Source organism: Ambystoma mexicanum, chromosome 8, assembly GCF_040938575.1.
Source record: "Ambystoma mexicanum isolate Mex_15411 chromosome 8, UKY_AmexF1_1, whole genome shotgun sequence".
Taxonomy (NCBI): domain Eukaryota; kingdom Metazoa; phylum Chordata; class Amphibia; order Caudata; family Ambystomatidae; genus Ambystoma; species Ambystoma mexicanum.
In genome coordinates, this window is record NC_090929.1 from 620,213,882 (window position 1) to 620,234,789 (window position 20,908).

At 46.0% G+C, this 20,908-nt stretch overlaps 1 protein-coding gene across 2 annotated transcripts in view; it reads right to left on the bottom strand.

The window, feature by feature from the left end:
• Positions 1 to 20,908, bottom strand: part of LOC138472243 (protein DDI1 homolog 2-like) — a 996,683-nt gene that overhangs the window by 878,528 nt on the left and 97,247 nt on the right. The gene's annotated exons all lie outside the window — the stretch shown is intronic.

Consider the following 20,908-nt stretch of genomic DNA (forward strand, 5'->3'; position numbering starts at 1 on the left):
AGTTAGGTACCCTACGATAATAACGTAGATAAGGTGGCTGATAAGTAGCTGTGTCCTAACTGTCTGTAAGGTGTAGTGCAATTGCACTGACGGGTGAGTGGTGACCTTTTATACAGGTTGGAGGTCAGATTAGCCAGGAGGTGGCTGCTCTGAGAAGACTAACTGGGTAAGTATATGTGTAAAAGGCAATCAGTTACTCAAGGCAGTTGCTCCAATATGGACGACTAGGTAGGTACATGTGCAAGAGGCGATCAATTACTCAAGGCAGTTGCTCAAATATGGCCGACTATGTAGGTACATGTGCAAAAGGCAATCAATTACTAGGTAGGTACATGTGCAAAAGGCAATCAATTATTCGAGGCAGTTGCTCAACTATGGCCGACTAGGTAGGTACATGTAGTATAATGCATGTTCAATAATGCATGTAGTATAGTATAGTAATGCAAACTGACCCACATGGGGCCTGGCTGCAGAGGCTAACAAAGGACACAGGAAACCCCAACAACCTTTCATATGCACTGTGTCAATTTTAAACTAGCTCCCACCGTCAGTATCGATTGACAGTGAACTGTAATGTCTGGGACTGAGTATTTCCAGTAGTTCACCCCGCAGGGCGAGTCCATTCAGAAAGTACGAGTATGATGTTTGCAGGAGCCAGAAAATCTGGCCTCGCCGCAGCTTCAAGGGAGACCCGTCGCTTTAATCAGGAACCACAGAGAGCTCCATTAACCAGAGAGACCCTTTGATCCACAACAGACAGGAAGATTGGTGGGACGTAGTATTACATGTTTTCACCCCTTTACCTTCCCTGTTCCAAGCACTCTGGTTATGACCTCATACATACAGGAGATTATTGGTGGGGACCCAGAATTAGTTAATTAAGGTAGGCTTAGCCTGCACCAATCCCTGTGGTCCTCTTGGCTTTAAAAGAGCGCCAAGCCCCTCTTTTTGGCAGTTCGAAAGGTTTCACCAGAAGCACAAGGAAGAACTCATCATTGAGCCCTGGCTGAATGTACAGTCTGCCTTACATCTTCCACCAGTGAAACAATGCCATAACCTCCAAGAATCCCGACTCTATACATCTCCCAGGGAACAGGGGGAGATACCGAATCCAGAGAACCCTCCAGCAGCTCCAGAACCGGTACCCAGTCAGCAACAGCGTGTCCTGCTAGGCTCTGCTGCAAGCTTCCTACATGGGAAGTGCCAGATTCCCTGAACCCGAAACCAAGGACAAGGGAGCTGCCTGCAACACCCTCAGCTTTGGGCGGTCCACCTTAAAGGACGACACAAGCCAAGTGTAAGAGCTGGGAGAAGTGCATCGATTAGCATCTACTGACATCCGCCTTAAAGGACATTTTCGAGCCAGTCGAGTTCCTCGAGCTGCAACTGATTACAACGCTGACTGATGTTACGCCGCAAGCCGCTTAAAGCCATACAAGACTTCTCGGCCAGGGCTTCAGAACAGCCAACCAGCACTGAGGCAACGATTCCTGACCCCGAGCCACTGTGTAGGCCAGCCTGCAGCCGTCCGGCCAGCTTCAACCGCCAAACTGTTTGCCACCTGATACCCGCAGCGGTCTCTAGTCCTGAACTCTGTCAGAGAAGCAGCAAAGCACCCTGAAACCAACTCGACCCTGTCAAGCACCAAGAACACCTACAGCACAAGGTAACATTGTGGGTCTGTCCCCACTAGTCCTTCTCCGAAGGACCATAGACATTTTACGACCCATTGCTTCCCCTTGTGCTGAAACCAAGTATCCTTGAACTATTGTGATTATTAACCATACCGACTACCCTCCCCCTCAGTATCCAGAGTGCATCCCTTTTCCTTCTTTGAGGCTGTCTGTCTTCTGCAATCCTTTACAGGGTGGGTTGTATTTCATACTGTTGTGATAATAAAGCAGATATTTTTATACAACCTTTACTAGACAGTCCCTTTTATCATTGGGTAATAACTGTGTGGCAACTAGCCAACGATCCACAACCTTTTCAGAGATAAGCCTGCCGTTCCGTCCACATTACCAAAATTGAACAAGGTGGTTTATAATTTGCTTTTGTTTGCAATCTGTTTGGATCCCTTCTGGTGTACTTAAGGTGTGGGGCTGATTGATGATTTAGAAACAGATATTCAGCCCTTGACCACTGGTGCCCCGGAAGTTGATTCATCACAGAGATGTCATGACTTCATTGGATGAGACACAGTATCTTCCCCGCCCCCCCCCCCGTTTCACCATGAGGAAGACTCTCTGACACCCAATACCTTAATGGCATATTGTCAGCTAACAGTTTCCCCTTGTAGAGGAAGTCAAGAAACCTTTCCTTTAGACTACTCTGGTCAGACCCCCACCTTTGACACAAATACCCACAACTCACACACAACACCTTTTGTTTCTGATGTGCTTGTATGTGAAACCTCTGAAAAAAACATCTAAGAGTTAAAAGTCCAATGACATCCATGCATTCCAACTCCCATAACCACCCCGGTACTGAGACGAGAAAGAGGATTAGGGCCCTCCTAGCGCCTAGATGCCTTTGGGCCTTAGTTTGCACTCTATACATTTTCAAATAAATAAATATTGGTTCAAGCAGTGCAGGAGAAGATATTGAACCCTAGGCGCAGGCTTACGGACGCGAGACACAGGGACAGGTGTGGTTGGACAGTCGGAGAAACGCTGCATGCAAGCAAGAAGGACCATGCAGACGCTGGGAGCAATGCAGGAGCTCCTGGACGTTGGTCCCTTGACGGGCTCTGTTCCGTGTCGACGTCGCTGTTGGTATAAGTAGCTCGAGCCGCGCCCGTTGGCTTCAGTTCTGTTTTTTTGAGGAAATACGTGTGCAACATCCAGGCGTATGCTATGACTGATAGGCCCATCGTGACAGGAAAGTGTAAGAAAACGTAAACTGTACTGCGGGATAGGCTGGGAGGGTCGATGAGGAATACGTGGGAGGAACATCCAGTCGAAAGAATGTTACAGTTGGTAACTTGTTCTTCGAATGGATTGTGTTCTCCGACGTATTCCTCATCTTGCGATAGACTCCCATAGCAGTGATCAATTTGGAGGCGGGAGTGCTAGTTTTTGTTTTCATTGAAGGAGTGAAGTACCGCCCTGGCAAATAACACCTCATTGGAGGAGGAGGCATCTAAGCAGTAACGCTTGATAAAGGTATGCATTGATGCCCATGTTGCAGCCGAGCAAATGTCTTTTGCAGGGACTCCCCTCTTTAAAGCCGCAGAGGTAGCCATTCCCCTAGTGGAGTGAGCACTTAGCCCATCTGGTGGGTCTTTTCCTGCTAATCTGTAGCATTCCAATATAGCCAGAATGATCCAGCGGGATATCGTTTGTTTTGTCACTGCTAACCTCAATTTACGACGTGTGTAACCCACAAATAGTTGGTCATCTTGATGTAATTTTGCCGTTCTTGAAATGTAAAAACTGAGGGCCCTCTTGGGGTCCAGTCTATGCAATCTCTCCTCTTCTTTTCCCAAATGAGGAGGAGGACAGAATGTTGGTAAAATCATTTTTTGTGACAAATGGAAGTCGGAAACTACTTTCGGTAAGAAAGATGGGTTAACCTTAAGAACTACCTTGTCCTTGTCAAAGATGGTATATGGAGGTTTACATGAGAGAGCCTGTAGTTCACTAACCCTGCAGGCTGATGTTAATGCCACAAGAAGGACAGTCTTTAGTGTTAAAAGCCTCAATGGACAGGAGTGCAGAGGCTCAAATGGTATCCAAGTTAGGAATTTAAGAACTAAGTTTAAATTCCAAGTTGGGACATGAAACGGTATTGGTGGATATACATTGGTACGTCCCTTCAGGAACTGTATGATTAATGGAATTTTAAAGTAAGAAACCTCTTCCGAGGAGCGTTTAAAAATGGACAGCGCAGCAAGATATCCTTTAATTGTTCCAATCTGGAGCCCCAGATTGGCTAGGTGTAACAGAAAAGAAAGCACCATTGGGGTGCCTAATTGAAAAGGGTCCACATCCCTATCTCTGCACCAGTTACTGAACTTGTTCTAACGGCAACGGGACAAGGATTTCGTTCCTGGCCTTGTGGCCGAAAACAAAATCTCCATTACGTCATCCGGAAGATCCCAATCGTTGTATCTCAACCTCTCAGAAACCATGCATGTAGGTTGAGTGTCTTGACCTCTGGATGGAGAACCCAACCTTCCTCTTGCGAGAGAAGATCCTCTCTTTGTGGAAGACTTATTGGAGGGCAGATGGACATGTCCAGAAGGTCCGGTCACCACGTCCTCCTGGCCCAGTCCGGGGCAATTAGGATCATGGCTTTCCTGAACTTTCTCAACCTCCTGATTACTTGAGGAATCACGGGGACTGGAGGAAACGTGTACAGCAGGGGGAAATCCCAGTCCACCACGAACTCGTCTCCTAGAGCTCCTCTCGGGGGAAATTCCCTTGAGCAATACTGATCGCACTTCCGGTTTACCGTGGTTGCGAACAGATCCACTTGAAGGGTTCCCCAAATGGCGAAGATCTCCAAAAGGACTTCCTGAGCTAACTCCCACTCGTGGGAGACTGTGCTCTGCCTGCTCAGAGCGTCTGCTGCCGTGTTCTGCCCTCCGGCTAGGTGAACTGCCAATAGAGAGATTCCTTCTCGTATTGCCCAGAACCAGAGATGCATTGCCTCTCTGCACAGAGGTAGTGATCCTACACCTCTTTTGTTGAGGTAGTACATTGCCACTGTGTTGTCCGTCATTATCAGGACATTCTTTCCCTGTACAGAGGACAGGAAGGCCTTCAGCGCCAGTCTGACTGCCCTCAGCTCCAATAGGTTGAAGTGTAGTTTGGACTCCGATGGAGACCAACGTCCGCTGATTGTCAGATCGCTGGTGTGAGCTCCCCACCCTGTGAGTGAGGCGTCCGTTACTACTGTTATCTCCGGCCATGGTTGCCAAAAAGATTCTCCCTTGAGGATGTTGTTGTTGCAAGACCACCATAATAGATCCTGAGCAACTGCGCTTGGGACTTGCAGAAGATCTGACATATTCCCCGAGAACTGGGACCACTGAGTTCTGAGGGCCCATTGGAGGGATCTCATTCTCAGTCTGGCCTCTGGCACAAGAAAAATGCAGGATGCCATGAGGCCGAGCAACCTCAGAAAATCGAAGGCCGGCAGATGCTGGGCTTTCTGGAATTTTGTTACCATCTGCTGGATTTGGAGCGCTCTTACCTCGGGTGGCGAGGCTTTGCCCAAGGAAGTGTCCAAGACTGCCCCGATAAACTGGAGTTCTTGGGATGGTATCATGTGGGACTTCTTGAAATTGAGGGAGAAGCCCAGGTTGTAGAGGAAGTGTCAGGTGATCGACAGATGTTCCTGAGCTTGTTCTGGAGAACGTGCTCTGATCAACCAGTCGTCCAGGTAGGGGTAGACGCGAATCCCCCCTCTCCCGAGACTCGCTGCCACTACCGCCATCAGCTTGGTGAAAACCCTCGGAGCGGAGGTCAGCCCGAAAGGCAGAACTCAAAACCGATAGTGAGAACCGCCCACTGCGAACCTCAGGTATTTTCTGTGCTTGGGATGGATTGGCACATGAAAATAAGCATCCTGAAGGTGCAATGATACCAACCAGTCTTGGGAGAGCCTGAAGGATCTGAGAAAGGGTTACCATCTTGAACTGATCCTTCCTGGAGGAACTTGTTCAATTTTCTTAAATCCAAGATGGGTCTCAGTCCTTCTTTGGGATGAGAAAATAAAAGTACCACCAACCCTTGTTCCACTCCGCTACAGGTACATGTTCTATTGCACCTTTCTCTAGCAGGGTTAAAATTTCCTGTAAAAGGAGCGTGTCTGGAATTTTGGTAGAGCTGGCTTCCGGTGGATGATCGTGAGGTCTTTTTAGGAAGGGAAGGCAGTAAACTTGAGCTACTGTTTCCAGTGCCCAAGCATCTGTAGTAATGCCCCGCCATTCTTTCAGATGCTGAGAGATTCTGCCTCCCACTGGTGTTTTGTACGATAAGACCTCAGAGTGATTTGGAGGTGGCTGCAGGAGCAGCTGAGGGCATAGATGCCGTTCCTGAAGATGGCTTTGTAGTCTTTCCTCGTCCACCACGAGTGACATTCCTTTTGCCCCTTTGAAAAGCCTGTCCTCTTCCTCTACCAACAGAAGAGTAGTATCGAAAAGGACGACCCCTCCAGGAAAATGAGCCCGAATAGGGTCTCTGAGGCTGTCGCATGGAGGCACTAAGGGATTTAGCTGCCGCTTTTGAGGTCTGTAGTTATTCTAGGCTCTCATCAGCCTTACTACCAAACAGCCTCGAGCCATCAAAGGGCATTTTGAGAAGTCTGGTCTGCACATCTGGTGCAAACCCCGACTTTCTCAACCACGCAAATCTGCGTAGCACTGTGCGTGATGCCATGGATCTGCTAAAACTATCAGCAGTATCCAGTCCAGACTGGAGACATTCCCCCATTGCCTCCTTCCCGTCTGACTATATTCAGGAAGCCTTCCCTTTCCTCGCCTTCCGGAATATGTTCAGCCGCCGCCGAAATGCATTCCCACAGGGTATGTGTGAACTTGGCCAGGGTACAGGTGACATTGGTTGATTTCAAGGCCATGCTACCTGAAGTAAAAACTTTACGAGCCCAAGCATCAACCTTCTTATCCTCCCTATCCGGGGGTATGGTTGGGTATGCTGTCTGTCTCGAAGTAGTAGCAGCCTGAATAATCAGACTTTCTGGAGTAGGGTGTCTAGTCAGATACTCTGGATCAGAAGTAGAAGTTCTATACTTCTTAGGAAGATTGCTATCTACTACTGCAGCAATGTTATCAGGTCTTTCCCAGTTCATTTCAACTGTCCTTTGAAGCGCCCTATGGAAAGGGAGAACTGGATCTTTCTGGGGTCATCAGACTATTATGTCCGTCATATCATCTTGCTCAAAAGTAGGTGAGGCTCTTCCCCAACCCATATATTCCATCACCCTGTTCATCAAATTCCTGTACCCTGAGTCTGCATGTTCTGCAGGATCAGGTGCAGCAAACTCTAATTCAGGTGATGTGTCAACACCACTAGCAGAGTGTAGAGTTTCGCATAGGTCTCTCATTTTAGATTCAGGGTTTACAAGTTCCTTTGGAACTTGTCTAGTGCCATATTTTACTCCAAAAGGAGTGACATCCTCATCCTCCGAGCCAGATTCTTCAAAAATTGAAGACATGGACCTAAAAAAATCTGACTTGGGTAAAGGTGTAAAACTTCTCTTCCTCCTGATTTTTTGTCGAAGGAATAGGTGTTTTCTTCGAAGGGGTCGAAGGAATCTTCGACACACTCGACGAAGTCTTCGATAAGGGTGTCGAAGATAGTAAAGTATAGGCTTCGATATCGAAGCTGCCGACGCCAATGGCGTCGACGAAGTTGCACTCGACTTCGACAACATCTGCTTTTTATGAAGGATCAGAGAAACACTCGATCCTCAAGGATCTCTCGACGATTTGTCGACTCGGGTTTTATGGGTACTACTGGGTTTTACCGCCGTAGTTCCCGACTTCCCCGTGTCATCTCGTGGAGATGACCGGGGTCTGGCTTTTCTGAGGTTTCTTTGAGGGGGTCAAGGCCGCATTCTCAAAGACCTGCATCATTTTTCCTCTAAAATTTTCCCATTTTGTAGGGGAATCCAATCTTGTTGGACATCGAACCAATTCAGTCGATGTATCGGATGATGACAATGGAGATCTATGTCTCCTTTTTAGTTTTTTAGAAGATGACGACGAAGATCGTCTCAATCTATTACAAGATCGGGATCTCTTCAAGTGTTTTTTATGACGATCCGATTCCTTTGAATCGGACCATTTCTTATGCTTTTTCAACGAGGCCTTCAAAGTGGCCTTTGATGCCTCCCGCCCCACCGCTAACCTACTTTTCCTCTCACGGAGGACCTTCTCCGTCATCGACTGACAGGAGCCACAGTCGCCGGTTCGATGATCCGAAACCCAGACACCAAAGAGAGATACGGTGAGGATCGGTGATAGACATCTTCGACCCGCAGTCGATACACTTCTTAAACCCAGTTTTGGGTGTAGAAGCGGTTGATGATGAAGACATTTTCTGCCAGAAAATCTCAAAGCGCGCGGTTCACGAGAGCGAAGCAAACGGAAAAACGAAACTGCAGCCAATGGGCGCTGCTCGAGCTACTTATACCAACAGTGACGTCGACACGGAACGGAGCCCATCGAGGGACAATCGACGCCACGACCTCGAGCACAGCTCCCTCTACCGACAAAAAAATTCCGAAGCAGCGAAGCTGGCGATAACGAATATCACAAGATGTGGAATACGTGGGAGGACACAATCCATTCGAAAGACTGTTACAGAACTTATTGCTTAAACAAGAACTTTGCAAGTCCAGTGAAGACACAAAGGAACTGTTAGCTAAACAGACATTTTTGCCATCCTATTTAAGAATCCAGGGGAAGAGGACCACCCTCTGGATCTAAAGGTCTTTACCTTGGAGAACATTTTTGTTGGAGTCATTCCGATACTCCTGTCACTGGCTCATCAGTGTACACTGTTTCCCCATGGATGGGGAGATGATGTTAAACCCATATCATCCTGTGAGCTACAGTGCCTCTGATGGACTCCAGTACCGAGGTGTTCTCCGTACTATTGCTGAATACTCGCTCCCTGCCGGCGCACGTAGCTGAAATTCATTTTCTGCTATCTGATCGCTGCCTGACCCGGTTTCTTACTAAAACCTGTCTTCGGGAAAGTTCAGCCCCGGCTCTTGTTCAGGCTATCGCTGACGGATATAAAGTGGTACATGTTGACAGGCCAGCTCCTCAACATGGTGGTGGAGTAGCTGCCATTTTAAAAACTGAACCGGCAATGACTCATGTTGACTGCCCCTGCTCCATGTCTGTGGAGGTTTTACTGATGAGGTGTGTGATTTCCCCTACCTTTTCCTGCCATTTCTTGATTGTATATCATCCCCCTGAGACCAATATTACTTTACTTGAATTTAGGACGGACCTGATAACAGAGCTCCATGTTAAATATACACATTTAATTGTGTTAGGAGACCTGAATCTGAAGTTTAATTTGTCTAAGGCCTCGACTCATGATATATTCTTCACCAGTTTGTCCAACCTTGAACTTCACTAACATGTTATCGGCCCACACACAAATTGGGCAATACTCTTGATGTGGTACTGGCTAGTAAAGCTTTACTCAAATTTATATCTACCCGTACTCCAGTCAGACCATTATTTGGTGACCTGCTCGCTTCTACGGGTGCAAGGACAGCCGAAGATCAGGCCAGCTAAAGTTTGGCAATGTACCTGACGCTCAGCGAACTTATTAGATCTCACATCTGTTAAAACAAAGTGTATGTTAACTACTGTACCCTCCTTGCCGCTTCTTTCCACTGCTCTTCAGGCAGCGGCGGATGTAGTTGCCCCACTTCGGCTGATTCAGCCTTGTAGCCTCGGTTCTCGGAGCATTTGAAGCTAGCCCGGTTGAAACTCCGGCAAGCGGAACGTAAGTGGCGCCGACATTATGACTTGGCTCTTAAAATTCAGTAGAAGGCCTCTTCACCGGCCTATGCAACTGCTATCTCAGTCGCAACAAAATCCTTTTTTGCCCAGAAAATCTAAACTGCTGTGTGTCAGCCTAAGACACATTTTGCAGTTGTCAAATCTCTTCCTTCGCAGAAAAACTGCACACCATGTGTTGAACCAACTCAAATGATGTGTGACTATCAGAAAGATTGAGATTATCTGTGCGGATATATTCGCCAGCACTGTGTCAGCCAACACCACACCCATTTTGGATAATGGCCTGTCTGATTCAGTTTCGGACACCACGCAGCCAGGCTGGTCCTCTTTCCCCCTCTTTTCTGAGGCGTTCGTATTGAAGGCTATTCAGCAAATGAAATCTAGCGCTCCTTCTGATGTGGTGCCGCTGAGAGTCCTGAAGAAGATCTCACCCGACCTATTGAGAGCAATTACAGGCTGTTAATTTCTCCTGTCAATCAGGATATATTCCACCTGAGCTTAAAGCTGACGGTCACAACCCTTTTTAAAAAAACTTTGCTGGATCCTGTTTTACCTTCTAACTTTCGACCTATTTCTCTTCTTCCGGCTTTGATGAAGCTTCTGGAATCACTGGTCTCTCAACTTCTGTCTTCTTTTCTTGAGACATCTACCTGCCTTGACCCAGCTCAGTCAGGTTTTCGGCCTGGCAGGGGCACTGAGAGCGGCCTGGTCTCTGTCCAGGATGACCTGGCCAGGCTGGTGGCTGCAGGGGGGAGTCGGAGCGCTGATTTTATTAGATCTTTCAGCAGCCTTCGACACGGTAGATCATCCAACCCTGCTCACCCGCCTGGCCCAGATCGGTATATCTGGTCAGGTACTAGTCTGGTTTTCATCTGTTTTGGCGGACAGATCTCAATCCCTTCTGTTGTCTCCTTTTTTTCTCCACCCCTTGTCACCTTAGTTGTGGTGTACCCCAAGGCCCCGCCCTGTCCCCTATTCTTTTCAATATTTATATCTGGGCACTTCTGTGTCTCATCCGCTCCCTCGGCGTCAGGTGCTATTCGTATGCCGACGACACCCAGATCCATCTAGATCAGGTTGAGGTGTTGTCGAGTTTACATCGATGGCTGAAAGCCGTGGGGGAGTGGATGGGTCTTAATTAGCTGAAATTGAATGGGGACAAAACTGAGGTACTGGTGGTTGGTTCCCCTCCTGATCCATCTCTTTGGATCGCCTCTTGTTGGCCCATCTCCTTGGGCTCGTTTCCTGCCCCTACAGCAAAGGTAAAAAAATCTTGGCGTGGTCATGATCGCTACCTTGTCCATGGACGCTGAGGTATCGGCTGTATGCCAGACCAGGTTTTTCCATCTTAAAATCCTAAAAAAGGTGCACCACCTGACACCACCCGCCTTGCGTCCACCGGTTGTGGCAGCAATGGTGTTAAATCGGGTGGATTACTGTAACTCCCTTTTTTTGGCACAGACCAAAGGCCCGATTCGCCGGCTTCAGCGTCTGCAGAATTTTGCAGCTCGTATGGCTACAGGCTCTCCCTACGGTGGTCAGGTTTCCTGTGTGCTGCGCCGGCTACATTGGCTCCCGGTTGCTCAGCGCACTGAATTGAAAGCACTGTGTATTGTACACCGTGCCTTGCATGATCAGGGAGCAGAGTATCTTTGCGTCAAATTTGTACGCTATGCTCTAAAGCGCACTACTGCTGATTTGCTATGCATTCCATCTTTCCGTCGCACCCGGGTTGTGGACGTGCTTTTTCCATAGCCGCCGCCCTATTGTGGAATAAACTCCCAGTGTCAATGAAAAAAAATCTTGAACCATCTGGTTTTTAGAAAAACTTTCAAAACATATCTATTCGGAGTGTTTGGTCTATTGCTTCTAGTCTGGGCTCTCCCTCATTTTCTCCAGCACCATGATGCCTTCGGGCGGCCATGCGCTTTACAAGAATTCAAATCAAATCACTTTTGGTTTTAAGCACGTTTGCCAACATCAAGTTAAAGACATTTCCTTTCACCCCATTGTTGTTTGGTTTATAGTGCGAGGGTCAGGATAGGACATTTTGGACACAAGGAGGCTTTTCAATTACAGGCATCCTGACACAGACAGATCCTTAGTTTTTGGTTTCCAAGTCGTGAAGTTCCTCTTTAGAATAGGGCCAGAGAAGCATTTACCCCAACCCATTTTGATAAATGTCTAACCAAAAACATGTGAACTTTGTGCATGGCTTTCATGGGAGGGTCTTGGCTTTCATTTTGGCACACTGTTCTACCATTAGCTTAGCTGGTCACACAGCCCTCACCAGAGGGTTATGCAAGAAATGCCATAGATGGACTCATAGGTGATGCCATCAGTGTGAGTTTCCAGTGAAGCCATCCGTAGGTGTTTCGGGGGCGGGGGCGGTCGTCTTCTCCAATCAGCTCTGAGGAAAGTTAGTTTGAATAAATAAATGCATGTCAGAATGAAGAATGAAGTGATGAGTTTCTGTTGCAGGTTGACTTTTAAAAATGTGAATTGAAATTAAACTGCCCGCCCCTCTGATGTCACGTCGCCGAAATCCCCTAGATTTCTTTTTAGGAGGTCCAGTTTCTCCATGGCCAATGCTTGTTTAGACTATCAACTCTTTCACGCATGCGCATTACGACTGCAGACCTTAGACCAACCCGGATTACTGGTACAAGGCTGGCAACCTGTGTACAGCAGTGAAAACTAGTCTGGCCCTAGTGGGACAAGGAGTTGGTCATAGACACCAGACATTCCCACGGGGTGGAGGTCCAACATCAGCTGGGGAAAAGTAACCTGAAATTATCATGAAGCATGAGGGTTTAACACCCCTCGTTTGAGATCTGCTTGACTGGAAGGGTGTCATTGTACACCAATTTTTGGACTAAACAATAGTAGCGGCATGTGTTTTTCATGAATGGGAGCACTGTTTTTGCAGGAGCCGGAATAAGTGTGTCGGAAGGCCTAGTCATAGTAGTCTCAAACATTCCCTATTCAGGTTACCAATGACCTATGAAAATGTAAGGAGTCTGGAGAGCAGGTCAGGTCAGTTCGGTGGGGTCCAGGTAGACACATGATGCCTTGACTTGCAAGCCAGTGAATATATTGCCCCTGATAACCATCACCCGAAATCGATATGTGAAACTGGTTTCTCCAACAATTTTGATGCTGTGACTCAGACCTGTAGAGTGTAAGGTGGGTGCAACGCCAAACTTTTTTGGGGGGGGGCTCCTCTTGAAAACCCCAGTGCATGACAGAATAAGAGGTGAGGAGTCCTAGTTAAATTCTCCAAGGGGTTGTTGGGTGAAGGTCTTCCATGAATGGTCAGCTTACATGTTTCACTCAGGGGAGCCAAGAGAGTCTTTACAGTGGTTAAATTCTTTTTTAAAAAAAACAACAAAAAAAGTGTTTCAGGGTTACGTTAATATGGATTGGAGATTTTGTCTAGGTTATCTGGTTTTGCAGTTTATTTTTGGCTGGCCTGTCAAGATTATGGGTGTAATGCATTTACTGTGCCCTGGTGTAAATCTAGCAAGTATTGTGGCCATTTTAGGTTACTCAAGTATGGTCTGGCAAGGGTTGATAGGCTCTGTGGTATGATCTTGTTTCTGGTCTGGTAAAAGGTTGATGGATGCCAAACTATTTCGAGTGTTTTAGAAGAGGTAGCAAATAAAAGGGAATAATAAGACAGGGCACATTAGGTAACGGGAAACCATATTGCTCGGAATAAACAGGGACAGAGGGGGCATATACAGAGCAAGTGTCATTATCAACCTATCAGGAACCAGCTACACGGCTAAGTAAAGCCCACTCCCTTCTCAGACCGCACAAGAGTGGAGTCACAGCGTGAGTGGTACAGGATCAAGTGTGACTGAATGACTGATACTAAAATGAGGGACAGGCATGGGCAAAAGCAGTCTAAGTATGTGGTGGCGTATCTGGTACATGTACCTAGATCTCAACCTACCACAGCCATTTCCCTGCATTTTGATGGAGGGCAAGTCCCACATACCACTTCACAACCCCATCCCTTCCCCACCCTACCCAAATATGTAATTTTACAGGAAGCCCAACCCCTGCCCCATCTCCCCTAAAAATGCAGTGAAAGATGTGGAGACATGGATGCTGTAAATTGGCCTGGTACCAGTGGAGGCACCATCTAATGGCATACCAGCCCATTTAATGTATGGTAAGTAGAACAGTACAACGTACACGTTTCTCAAAGTCTGGCATAGATCGATGTGATTTTATCGAAAAATATAACAAAAGCATCTTCAACAAACCAAAAACAGTGAAGAATAGCAAATATTACCCCCCCCTCTCAAATATTACTTATTACTGTCTGTCATCTGTTAACACAGGACAATTAGTTTTGTTTATTATTTATAGAGCGTGCCAGACCGTGGGGCATCAGGGCGCAAAAGACAGGAATATACTCAACTTAGTTACAAGTACATGGTAAGTAGGAAAGTACAAGGTCATCAGCAATGTTACAGTAGGCAGGTGTATATATAAGGCCGGATCAAGGTCAAGAAACAAAGTTACAGGGTGCAAGTATACGGGATAGTCATAGGATTATAATATACAGTTATATACAGTGTGACATATCAGGTCAAGTGGCACCAAGAACATTACATTGCAAAAAGAGAAAACAAATTCAAATATCATAGTAATGAGATGCGCACAGAGCTTCAATCACATAATGAGTAAGTTCCGGGAGCAGAGGGTAAGCGTCAGGTAGGTGTGTCAAAAGAGTCGTGCAGGTCAGGGTAGTTAGATGTCATTTGTTCTCAGCTACTTTGTCAGGTTCTGTCTGAATTTAGCGAAGGGCTGAGATTCTCTGATGCCAGGGGGTAGGGAGTTCCACAGCTGCGCAGCCTTGACTGGGAAGCTGTGTCCTCCTACCGTAGAGAGTATGAAGCGCGGAACTAGGAGGCAGTTTGCGTTGGCTGTTCTTGTTGGTCTGGACGAGGTTCTTTTACATAGCCTGTCCGTGAGGTAGGGTGGTGCTTTATTGTTGAGGCATTTATAGGTAAGGGAGGCGATCTTAAGTTGGATTTTGTCAGAAGTGGATAGCCATTTGTATTCTCTTCTTACAGAAGATATATGCTCATTTCTGTTAATCTTAAGAGCTGCTCTCAGGGCATTGTTCTGGAGGACCTGAATTTTATGGATGGTCTGTTTATTCGCCCCAATGTAGAGTCCATTACAGTAATCCAATTTGGAAAGTATAAGGGCTCTGGCAAGTGTAATGCAACTGTCTGTGGAGAGGAATTGTTTGCTAGCTCTGATAAGTTTGCATGTGTATGCAGTAGCAGAGGCTAGAGAGTTAACTTGTTAAGCAAAATTCATGGTGGCGTCTAGGTAAAAGCCTAGGGTCTTCACTTCATTAGCTACTTTTATGTTATTCCCATCGATAATGAAGTTGGCGTAGTCAGGGCTGAGTTTGGATATGTAGGTTGGGGTGCCTAGGATAATGAGCTCAGTTTTGTCATCGTTCGGGCATAGGCCGTGGGTAGCCATCCATGCTTGAACAATGCTATAGATTCTATTCACTAGAGCCAGATCCTTGGCGAATCTCCTGAAAGCAGAAGGAGGATCTGGGTATCGTCTGCGTAGTTAGTGTAGGCGATACCCAGATGATCCATTTCGTCAAAGAGGGGCTTCGTGAATACATTGTAAAGAGTAGGTGACACACAAGATCCTTGTGGTACACCGCAGGTTATAGGGATCGGGTCTGCTGAGGCTGATGGAGAGAAGACTCTCATAGTTTGGTTACTCAGAAATGACTTGATCCATGTTATAGCCTCTTTAGAGAAATGGGCTGCAGAGTCTAGGTGGCTGCATAAGACTGTATGGTCAACTAAATCAAATGCAGCTGAAAGGTCCAGAAAGAGGAGTAGGGCTGCTTGGCCATTATCTCTGCACTCATCTATTTGGGCCTTAAGATCAATTAAAGCTGTCTCGGTCCCGTGTTGTGGACGGAATCCAGACTGGCGTGTTCCGAATAGGTGGTTGGATTCTAGGAAGTTTTGTATTTGCATGTAAGCCACTTTATCTATGATTTTCAGAAGAAAGGCCACAGTCGTTATAGGCCAGAAGTTTGTGGGAATGGCCGGGTCAACGGTTTGCTTCTTTAATAGTGTCAGTACCCAAGACTTTTTTAGGTTGTTCGGTACAGTGCCTGTGGAAAAGGAGGAGTTGATGAGTTTGGTTATGAATGGCGATAATTCTCTCGCAGCCTCCTTAATAAGTTGTGCCGGGCATTGATCACCTTTACAGTTGGACGGTTTAAGTGCCAGAATAACCTTTTCTACCTCAGTGGTCGATACCTTGGAGAAGCAGAATCGAGATTCTTGTTTAGGCTGTGGTGGTGGCACTATACTCTGAGGGATGCGAGTCGTTAGAGATGCTTTCTTGAGGGCAATTTTAGTTTTTAGGTTAGCTACTTTATTCGTTAAGGCAAGTTGTATACTAGAGCACCATTTTTTGTCCTTGGTACAGTTTTCTTGTGGAGCAATAGGCGTTTCCAGTTCTTTCAGAATACTGAACAATTCTTTGACACTAGATTTCGATTGAGATATTCTAGTATTATAGGTTTCCTGTTTGGCTAATATGTCTTTTTTGTATTGGGATGAGGCCTTAGTAAGGTTGATTTTGTTTTCGGCTGATGGGGAGACTCTCCAAGCGGTTTCAAGTTTTCTTTTAATCAGCCTAAGATTTTTTAGATGAGGGGTAAACCATGAGTTGAGGTGCTTTTTCGGTTTGCTATTCCTTAGTTTGAGCGGAGCTATGTGGTCGAGGGCTGAATTCATAGCTTCATTGTACTGTTGAACTAGCACATTAGGATGCATATTGTCTGGGACGGAGTTCAGTTTAGGTATTATGACGGGCATCAATTTTTTCACTGTCATGAGTTTTTTGTTCCTCGTGGGCACAGGTAGGGCAAGTGGGGACTGGGCAGTGGCAAGGTTAGTTGTCACTGTAAATAATAGCAGGTGGTGGTCAGTCCAAATCTGAGGTACAGTATCCGTGATATTTGCTTCGCAGTTGTGTTCCGCTATCCAATCAAGGATTCGACCTTTATTGTGGGTGGATAGGTTAACTTTCTGGGAGAATACCAACTCTTTCAGAGTCAGGGCAATAGCCGTTGATTGGGTACCCTTAGTGTCATTATAGCCTAAATTAAAGTCACCTAGCACTATTGTTTGGGAGGTATTTTTTAGGTTATTGGACAGGGACGTGGATATATCCTCAGCAAAGTTTCCAGTAGGAGCTGGTGGTCTATAGATAAGAAAGACGTTTAGTGTTTGGGAGTTAGCGGTGGCGATTTTGACCGTGAGGCATTCACAAGATTTCATAGTAGGGGTTGTGATGATTCTCATGTCTAGGCTGATCTTAGCTATAATTGCTAGACCTCCACGTCGAGAGGTGTGTCTGTCAGCTCGTAGGATTGTATAGTTATCAGGAACTGCTAATGATAAGGCAGGGCCTGCCGCGTCATGTAGTCAGCATTGACATACCCTTCAAAGTGAAAGGCACTTTCAATTTGGAGGGTTGCTCCAGAAGTACAAAAAGGGAAGGTAAGCCAAAGACGGGGTGGGGGGGATAAGAGATTCGATTGCACAGCCGAGAAGGGGAAAAGGGGCTGTCAAATCATCCGCTCTATTATGCCCCCAAATAAAAGCACAGAAACAAGAGAAGTAAGATGACGAGTCCGCTGAAGATATTGACATCTTCATTAGTGTGGGCAGGGCAGTTCCAGAGGGGGGCAAGAGGCAGTGCTGTATACCCCGCAGCCAGTAGTCACTGAGACACCTGTCACACGGCCATTGGAAGTGCTCATTTCGAATGCACCGGTGCAGCAAGGACCTAGCACCTCAGGTGTTCCTGGTTTTATACAGATGCCCATTGCACATCCCTCGTATGCCCAGTCAATGACAAGGGGGGGGCAGATGCTACACTGTTTCAGACATCCCACCCCCCCACCCACCCTTACTAACTGTGCATGTTTTCTGGACTCCTGTGGATTTGCATAATTTGGCCAAAGAATTCCACAATATCAGGGAGGCATGTCAACGCTTTATTGAAGAGATTCTTACAGTTATATAGTATTCTAATCCTGCTTGGGCTGATGCAAAATCTGGTTAAGAGAGGGATTATGACTCTGGAGGTTAGGCAAAGGCTAACAACATGCTAAGTGGCCAGCGGCAGACCCAGGCTATACCCTGGAACAAGCCCGGAATAGACAGATTGCCATCCCTGAGATTTGCTTCCAGGAAAACTGACTGGAGGGGAAACAATCTGAAACTTTAACCAGAATAAGGGTGAATCACTAGCAGATTATCTTGAACGATTAAAGATAATAAAGTGCTGAGTGATTACTACCAAGCATGATGACACCGCGCAGGAAGCAATTACTAATACCTTTGTATTTGGCCTGCTACCCAAGATACAAGTACAGCTTAAAACGATTTGAATAGGTTGCCGAAATTAACTGTGCCAGAAACTAAAGAAGGAAAATATTGAAAATAAACTCATTACCCTGCAGTTACAAAGCTTCGAAGGGCAGACACAATCATTGCCCCTGGGGCTAGGGAAAGGTTCTGTAGAGGTTTAAGGAGGGAGGGGGCAGAGGAGTCCCAAAACCAAATCAACAGGGGTATGAGGAACAGCATGTCGTCCCCATGGCAATGGTAATTACTGCAAACAAATACAACACAAATGACCCTACAGAACTGTGGAAGGTCACACATTTCTCAGCTTTATTAAAATAAGCGAAAAAACCCTCACCTAGCCCTATTGCTACGGTTGACGTTCCCTATTCTAAACAAAAGAAAACAAAAAATACATTTAAAAAAAGGTGCTCATCTGGACTATGTACAAAACTCAACTTTGTCCGCTATACAGACTTAAGCTATAGTTTTCTAGTTGCCCCTACCACTAATAAAGGAAAAACAAAATGTAGCCCAGAGAACAATTTACTACCCCTTGCTTGGCATATGCTGTTTGGTGCATGACCCCTCACAAACAAAGTCTCTGGAAATATTTGTCTGGAATTCCCAGCCTTCTGGTACATTTCAAAATCAAAAATTCCTTGGCTTTTGACACAAATACAAAGCATGACATGTTGCTCTGGCTCCTTGCTTCGCTCAAACAAACACGTTCCATGAGCTTTCAACGGTTGCCAGTCATTTGGTCGAAAACAATTGGTCGAATCAATTTGGTCGAAAACCAAATGGTCGAATTTTTTTATTTTTACCCCTTTTTTTGGGGGGGGTCCCCACCCCCCAACCCCCTTTTTTTCTTTCTTTTTTTTAACACGAAAACCCACAAAACACATATATAAATAAAAATAAAAAAAATCGACCATTTGGTTTTGACCAAATGACATCGACCAAATTGCAGTCGACCAGTTTGTAGTCGACCAAATGACTGGACACCGCTTTCAACACCTATCCAGGTTACCTGGCCTTGGTCTGCTTGTGAAGTTTAAAGTAAATTGCTTAGTTTTCAGCATAGACAAAACAAAGGACGCCTGTGTCCCTCCCCAAAATCTTGGGTAGCTCAGAAAAAGTTATTTCCCAATGTGGTCTCCTCTGAATTTTCAGGCCTGATATGCCCACATAATTCTAGACTTGGTTCCTTAAGTCTCAACACATCCACAACAGCAAACTCCTATGCCCCTCCACAAAGTCTTGGTTAACTATAAAAATTAATTCAGTAAATATAGTTTAGTTTATGTATAGAGCGCACCTAACCCTCAGGCATCTGGGCGCTTACATTTGAGCAAAAGTTACAGAAACAACAAACATTAAGCAGTGGACTAGTGTTACAAATCAGGTCAACGAGCCAGATAGGCAGAGCATGAGCAGGCAGAGCATGAGCAGGGTAAGACAATACAAGTCAACAAACCAGACAGAGGCTTAGTATAGTAAACATACAAATATGCAAGGGGAACAATTGGCACAGGTAAGTGGCAATGAACAAGAAACAAGATATGAAGCATGGCAATGGCCGAATGAGCCGGATATGCAGATTGCAAATAGTTGGTACCTATAATCAGACCTGGTCAGAATTTTAAGAGATTTACTTATGCTGGGCGACAAGACAATCTTTTACTTTGTTTCTGGAGAGCAAGAAGGATGGTTTGGCTCGAAGTGATGTGGGGAGGGAATTCCACAGCTTGGCGGCAAGCACTCGGAAGCTGGACCCTACAGCTTTTTTAAGTTTATACTTGGCAATGTTGAGGCAGTGTGAGTAGTTAGTTCCAGTCGGTCTGGAAGATTGGTTCCTGATGAATTTGTCAACCAAGTATTTTGGTGCCCAATTGGACAGGCATTTGTGAGTAATTTAGAGTTCGAAGTGCAATGAACTGAAAGGCATGTTCGAGACCGTCTGCTCAAGCGTGGTGGAGGGATTTAAAGAAATGGGCAAATGTGTAAACAGTGGTGTGGTAAGAAGCTATGGGAAGGAAATGAGGACCCAGGGGGAGGGGGGAATAGACGCTTGGAGCCTACTGGTGGCTGGATTAGTTGAACCTGACCCGGACTATCCAGGAGCAGTGGTCCATGAAGAGAGGAGGAACTGTGAATAGTGCTGAGGCGGGTAGGATGGACTGGTACCATGCGTGGTAGGCTGGGGGAGTTAAGGGAGGGGTTGGGAGAAAATGAAGCATAGAACTGTACGTGGAACTTATAATGTACAATGGTTTATGTTGTATGGTTATATGTGGGAAAAATAAATTGTTTAAAAAAGAATTTAGAGTTCAAAGTGAGATTCTGTTTCGCACTGGGAGCCAATGTGCGTTTCGTCTTATTGCTGAAACGTGGTTGGTTCGTGGGATGTTTAAGGCTGCTCTAAGTGTGTTATTCTAAAGCAATTTTAATTTGTTCAGGTTTCTTACATTAGAGCCTAGGTATAAGGTGTTACAATACTCAAGCTTGGATAGTATCAGAGCTCTAGCTAAAGTGATGCAGTTCTGCATGGATAGATTGGGTTTGCAGGCATTGATCAACTTGGTGGTGTAAGCTGTTGCTGAGGCAGTAGCGTTGACTTGCCTTGTGAGGGAGAGGGTGGAGTCCAAGTAGAAACCTAGAGTTTTGACCTCGCTGGAGACCTTGATGATGTTACCGTCGATGTTGAACGATTTGTAGAGCTTATCCAGCTTATTTAGTCGGGATTGGGAGCCTATGTTAAGTAGCTCTGTCTTACATTCGTTTAGACAAAGGCCATGGGCAGCCATCCACGCCTGGATGTGAAGGTAGATATCGTTTAGCATTTTAGTGTCTGTCATAGCAACCCGCGAGAGTAATAAGGACTTGGGTGTCATCTGCATAGTTAGTATAGGTGACATCCAATCCGTCGAGGTGGTCGAAGAGGAGCTTCGTAAATATGTTATAT